The sequence below is a fragment of the Trichomycterus rosablanca genome, chromosome 4 (assembly GCF_030014385.1).
Source record: "Trichomycterus rosablanca isolate fTriRos1 chromosome 4, fTriRos1.hap1, whole genome shotgun sequence".
Lineage (NCBI taxonomy): Eukaryota > Metazoa > Chordata > Actinopteri > Siluriformes > Trichomycteridae > Trichomycterus > Trichomycterus rosablanca.
In genome coordinates this window covers 23,438,722-23,445,788 of record NC_085991.1, presented here as the reverse complement: position 1 = coordinate 23,445,788, position 7,067 = coordinate 23,438,722, and positions in this window count along the sequence as shown.

Genomic DNA, 7,067 nt, shown 5'->3' with positions numbered 1-7,067 from the left:
CACACTATTTTATCAGCTCCACTTACCATATAGAAGCACTTTGTAGTTCTACAATTACTGACTGTAGTTCATTTGTTTCTCTACATACTTTTTAGCCTCCTTTCACCTTGTTCTTCAATGGTCAGGACTCTCACAGGACCACCACAGAGCAGGTATTATTTGGGTGGTGGATCATTCTCAGAACTGCAGTGACACTGACATGGTGGTGGTGTGTTAGTGTGTGTTGTGCTGGTATGAGTGGATCAGACACAGCAGTGCTGCTGGAGTTTTTAAACACCTCACTGTCACTGCTGGACTGAGAATAGTCCACCAACCAAAAATATCCAGCCAACAGCACCCCATGGGCAGCGTCCTGTGACCACTGATGAAGGTCTTGAACAGGGGTATTCAACTAAAATTTAAAAAGGTCCAGTTAGAGAAAAATTCTTGAAGCAAAGGTCCGGAATGTTTAACTATATATATATACTATATATATATTGATATTTACATTTTCAGCAGACGCTTTTATCCAAAGCGACTTACACAATGAGCAATTGAGGGTTAAGGGCCTTGCTCAGGGACCCAACAATGGCAACTTGGTGGTGGTGGGGCTTGAACCCGGCAACCTTCTGTTTACAGGTCCAGTACGTTAACCACTGAGCTATCACTGCTATATATATTATAACATATATATAACATATATATGTATATATATAACATATATATATTATATATAAGTAGCCTAGTAGTTGTATCAACATCTGCATGTAATCAACTGACTGTCAAATCAGATGTTTGTTTATTTTTTAGGATTGTAACGTCATGTTTTACACTTTGATTACATTCATGACAAGAATGGTAGTTACTCATTACACAAGATTCATCAGTTCACAAGGTTATATTGAACACAGTCATGGACAATTCAGTGTCTCCAGTTCACCTCACTTGCACGTCTTTGTACTGTGGGAGGAAACCGGAGCTCCCGGAGTAAACCCACACAGACACGGGGAGAACATGCAAACTCCACACAGAAAGGACCCTGACAACCCCGCCTGGGGATCAAACCCAGGACCTTCTTGCTGTGAGGCGACAGTGCTACCCACCGAGCCACTGTGCCACCCTTTATTTAAAACTGATGTAAAAAAATAATAATAATAATTTAAAAGGCCATTCCAAAAAGGTCATCTTAAAAGATGTGAAATTGCGCTGTAATGCTTCTGAGGTTATTCAGTAGGGAGATGCATGGCAAGGTGAGATTGTACTGCATTCAGAAAAGCTCGCAAAAAGCACAGAAAGATTCAAGACCTTAGAGGCTTGTGGCAGTAAATAATGCCATGTCAAAATGAAAAATGGAAAAATTTTTGGCATTTAATAGTACTGACATAGAACAAAAAAAGCTGAGTGCTCAGGAGGTGCAGTGGTAAACCATTCAACATACCAGACCTGACATCTTGAACTCGTCGGTTTGAGTCTCAGCTCTGCTACTAGCAGGCTGAACGCCTACACGAACCTACACCTTGTTGGCGCCTGCACCTTGTTGTTCAAAGGGAGGGTGCCGGAGGGGATTCCTCATAACTGATGCAATTACGACCTCTGCTGGCTGATTGATGAAGCCTGCACAGAGGCGAGGGATAATGGGATCAGAGTGTGTCTCTCCATACACAAAACTGATCCACATATGAACGCTCCTTGTGCAGGTGAAAAGATGCAGTAGGCTACAGCACACGTGTCGAAGGGGGCGTGTGTTAGTCATGGCTCTCCTCAGTCAGAGTGGAGGGCAACATCAGTAAAGAGGAAGCGTGGACATATTGTGTTCCTGTAATTTGTACAAAGTAAGTGTACTGTAGGTACAGTAAGTGGTACTAAGAGGTTTTGATTTTATCAGGGGTGGTAGTAAGTCTAAACAGTTCTGCATGTTTTGAAAGGTAGGAAGAAACCCTCAATTCTATGCAGGTAATTTTTAGGGTGACCATACGTCCGGCCGGGATTTTTAAATCACCAAAAATGTCCGGGATTCGGCTTTTCTAGTCTGCACTGGTTATTCTGTGTGTATGTTTTTGCATTGGTTTGTTTTTAGGTCTTTTTAGGAGTGCATCCGTTTTGTTAAAATAAGTCTGATTTTCACGTCAGTACCATGATGGCACTGCATCTTGTCAGTACCGTGATGGCACTGCATTCTGTGGAAATTGCTCAGCAAGCACTAGAAGACACATCTTACTGCTGGGTTTCTACTGATGGGAGCAAGTAATTAAAGTGAATCAAATTAAAGTTAAAAACACTCCTAATAAGTCGGCTGATACAATTGTACAATACATCAAAGAAACTAAAAAATAAAGGGATTTTTATTTATAGGTGACAACTGTTTTTTTTTAATTTGTTATTATTGTTTAGGGCTTAATGCTGAATGTGAAGGAATAAGATTATCTGACCATAAAGGCCCTTGTTAAAGAGCAGCTGTACATTTATTAAAGTTCAGTAACACAGCTGGATGGTTATTGACTCATTTGTCAACTATTTAAACCTCTACCCCATACACATTGCCATGGTGTCACCAACGACATGAAATACCCCCACTCCCATTCCTTTCCCGAACCAGGCGTCCTCTTTTTTAAAAACCAAAATATGGTCACCCTATAATATTAGCATATAGCTAGATGGCCAGATGCTAGCAAGCTGACTTGCTATCTGCTAAAAAGAAATTCTCACATGAGAAAAAAAGGAGGCCTGCGTGTTGTGTGGGAGGAGTAAAATGATCTGTTTAAATATTCTTGCTGTGAGGGTGAGTTTGCCAAAAGATTAGGAGACATGTACAAACATACACACAAGACCACATATGTTACATAGTTAAAGATGTTAAGGATTCCTGCATAATTGTGGCGTTTCAAACAAAAACAATCAAGACACTGCAATTCCACCGCTTCCTCTTTAGCTGGGTCTGCTTTCTAATTAACCCCTAAAGCTCTAGCATACTGTATTTGCAGTGTTTTACTGCCCTGGTTTTAGGCCATTTAGAAACTTTTTAGGTCTATGCCATATAATGTCTTTTTTTCAGAAAATTGAAAATTATACACTGATCAGCCATAACATTATGACCACCTCCTTGTTTCTACACTGTGTTCATTTTATCAGCTCCACTTACCACATAGGAGTACTTTGTAGTTCTACAATTACTGACTGTAGTCCATCTGTTTCTCTACATACTTTTTAGCCTGCTTTCACCCTGTTCTTCAATGGTCAAGACCCCCACAGGACCACCACAGAGCAGGTATTATTTAGGTGGTGGAGGATTCTCAGCACTGCAGTGACACTGACATGGTGGTTGTGTGTTAGTGTGTGTTGTGCTGGTATGAGTGGATAAGACACAGCAGCACTGCTGGAGTTTTTAAATACCGTGTCCACTCACTGTCCACTCTATTAGACACTCCTACCTAGTTGGTCCACCTTGTTGATGTAAAGTCAGAGACGATCGCTCATCTATTGCTGCTGTTTGATTTGGTCATCTTCTAGACCTTCATCAGTGGTCACAGCACGCTGCCCACGGGGCTCTGCTGGCTGGATATATTTGGTTGGTGGACTATTCTCAGTCCAGCTGTGACAATTAGGTGTTTAAAAAGTCCATCAGCGCTGCTGTGTCTTATCCACTCATACCAGCACAACACACACTAACACACCACCACCATGTAAGTGTCACTGCAGTGCTAAGAATGATCCACCACCCACATAATACCTGAGTCATTCTATAATTTGGGGTACATTCCATGTCCAATGATAATAATTATATTTATTCTAACTATTTTCTTTAAAAATGTCATATTTTACCTATTAATGGAAAACATGTTGTAATATCACAAAAACATTATGTGCATCCTATGCTTCATTTAGCTTGAAATTTGTCATGATGTTCCTAAATTAACAGTTTTTGCTGTGTCCGTTTTTTAAGTTGAGGGTGCCTTGGTTTCAAAATAATGAATAAAATTATTAAGGGAAACAACATCTATTTTTTTTATTTATTTCAATAGTTTAAATACTAAAGAAAAATAATATTTTTTAAATTGAGTTTCTCTTTTAAATAATTTAAATATATTTATTTATTATTGTCCCCAAAAGTTCTGTCAACTATGTTACTAACCGAACTCCACTCAGCAACTCAAAAATGGTTTGTTCTAAAACTATGTGACCAGCATCACATGATATCATTTTTCTCTGTAGAGGGCATATTGAACAAACTGTGGTGAATGTTCTCTTATTTTTAAAAATATTTTTTCTATAATAGAACATTGTCAATGAGTATATTAATTGACTGTCAACTATGTTACATACATTGTTATGGTTAAATTTTTTTTTATAATTTTAATTCAAATGTATGTTCAAATTAGACATTACTCTGTTCAAGAAATGACATGTGGTCAGCCAGGCAAGGTCTACCACTGAAGTTATGGGTCAAAATAGGGAAATTGTCAACTATGTTACCTGTCAACTTAGTTACCTAGTAGTCTACATCTACTGTCCCTTTAAAATTAAAATAAAAAAAATAATGTTTAAGCTTTGCAACTAGTGGATATGTTACACTAAAGGAATATATTAACTTGAACCACTGATTGTTCTGTTGAGAAAGAACATTGTTTTTGTACTTTTTGGTGATGTGAAATGTACCCCAAATTATAGAATGACCCACCTACTCTGTAGTGGTCCTGTGGGGGTCTTGACCATTGAAGAACAGCATGAAAGGGGGCTAACAAAGCATGCAGAGAAACAGATGGAGTGAAGCCGATAAAATGGACAATGTGTGTAGAAACAAGGAGGTGGTTTTAATGTTATGGCTGATCGGCGTATATTAACAAGCAGCATATTTTAATTGCCTAAAATGACCTCAGAACAATTTACCGTGATGAAGCTATTGCTAGGAGAATTTAATGGGAATTATGAAATGCCAAAACACCTGCTAACTGAATACCTGTGTCTTAAACCACTCTCTGCTTTGCATTGTAATTGCATTTGTATTATTACAATCATTGAAACATTTAATTTAGCATACTGCTTAGTATATAATGAGATATTTGGCACACAGCAATTCTCTAAGTCATGTGCACCATTATAGATGGATATTAGGAAACTGCTAGGCTGAAAAATGCAGTCTTTCATGTCTTTTCTTTACTTAGATCTATATTCTATGCACTCCCTCTCTGACACTTTTCTTTATGCACACGCACAGCATGCTTCACCACTTTAATCACCACTTTAAATATGCATTTCCTATTGCTTTGGATATCTTAGGCCCAGTGTGTTACCCGAAAGCTTTAAAGGGGTTTGCCTAATGATTTCCAGATGTTTGACCCGATGCTGTGCGCTCCACCGGGGTTTGGTAATGTGATCGTAACCCGTGCCAGATACTCCCTTTAACATCGGTTCATCTGGATTTTAAGGAATCAAGTGGTTGGTTAAACCAGCTGCGAGTCTACAGCTTAGAGTTTATTAAAGTGTTAGTAAACCGTTGGTTGTAAAATCTTAATTATTTAAGATACACGGGTCAGCATATTTAAGAGCTAAAAGTCAGACTTCAGCCTAAACATCAAGCGGAAACTGTCGTTGGACTTTTGATTCAGTTTAATTTGTGTATAGGAATACAGGGATCGATTCGCTTCGGCTCGTCAATCGATTCATTTGTGTACTCTATAAACAGTGGTTTAAATGAATCGTTTAAAAGAGCGATTCGTTTGGTTGTAAATGTATTTAATCACATTTTAAACATGGTAGCCGTCCTGCTGGGATGATTCACACTATGTACAATATTGTGGGGAAGGGAAAATGGCCGAAGCCAACAGGACAAAGCGGGTGTTATGAAATAAAATGAAATGAAAGCATTTATTTTTTCAGTGAGTCATATGGTTTGGCTCAGTTTACCACAAGGCCAATTTGACTCTCTTAATTATTGGTGCAATTTAAGCGGTATTGTGTTTTTGTCCATCACTAACATAATATAACAACATTTGATCAATGTTTAAAATGACCCCTAATCAACGTACTGTATAGTGTTGGTTATAAAAACCATGTAAACAAACAAGCCAAACCATAACAATTTGTCATTACAGTGGCATTAATACCACTAAAAGGACCCCTAATCTAATCAACGTACTGTATAGTGTTTGTTATAAAAACCATGTAAGCAAACCAGCCAGATCTCAACAATTTGTCAGCACAGTGGCTTTCATACAATTTTCTAGGCCTATTTATGTATTAAATACTTAATACAGTAGTCGGGATCTACTCTGGAACTGCATTTATAGTCAAATGTTGTCATACACTCAAATAAATGGAAAACAAAATTTCCTGAGCAAAAAAAACCCCCCAATATATTCATTAATTCATTGTCTGGTGTATCACAGCTTTATCCAATTCAGAGTAGTGGAAAATAATATATTGCTTTTTAAAATATGACTAAAATAACCATTGCATGCCATGCGATGGACTGGCAACCCATCCAGGGTGTGACTGTGTGCCTTGCGCCCATTGAAAAGCTGGGATAGGCTCCAGCACCACCACCCCACACGACCCTGATTGGATAAGCGGATAAGACAATGAATGAATGAATAACCAAATGCATACCACAGTTACATGTTTAATAAGTGGGCCTTACAACACTATGGACTTAGACACTACAATGAAGAAAAGAAGCCTATGGTCCAAAATCCCAATAAAAGTTTGTTGCCTAAGAAAAACAGGACAGACCCTTAGCCCTCAATTGCCCATATATGTATTCAGTGATAACTGTAAGGCAATTTTGCATAAAAGCATCTGCTAAATTATGCAAATGTTAAATTTATTTATTTATTAGGAATTCAACATCATGTTTTACACACTTTGGTTACATTAATGACTGAAACGGTAGTTACTTCTTACACAAAATTCATCAGTTCAAAAGTTTAATGTCAAACACAGTGATGGACAATTTTGTATCTCCACTTGCGTGTCTTTGGAATGTGGGAGGAAACCGGAGCTCCAGGAGGAAACACACGCAGACACGGGGAGAACATGCAAACAAGGACAAGGACCCAGACCACCCAACCTGTGGAACGAACCCAGGACCTTCT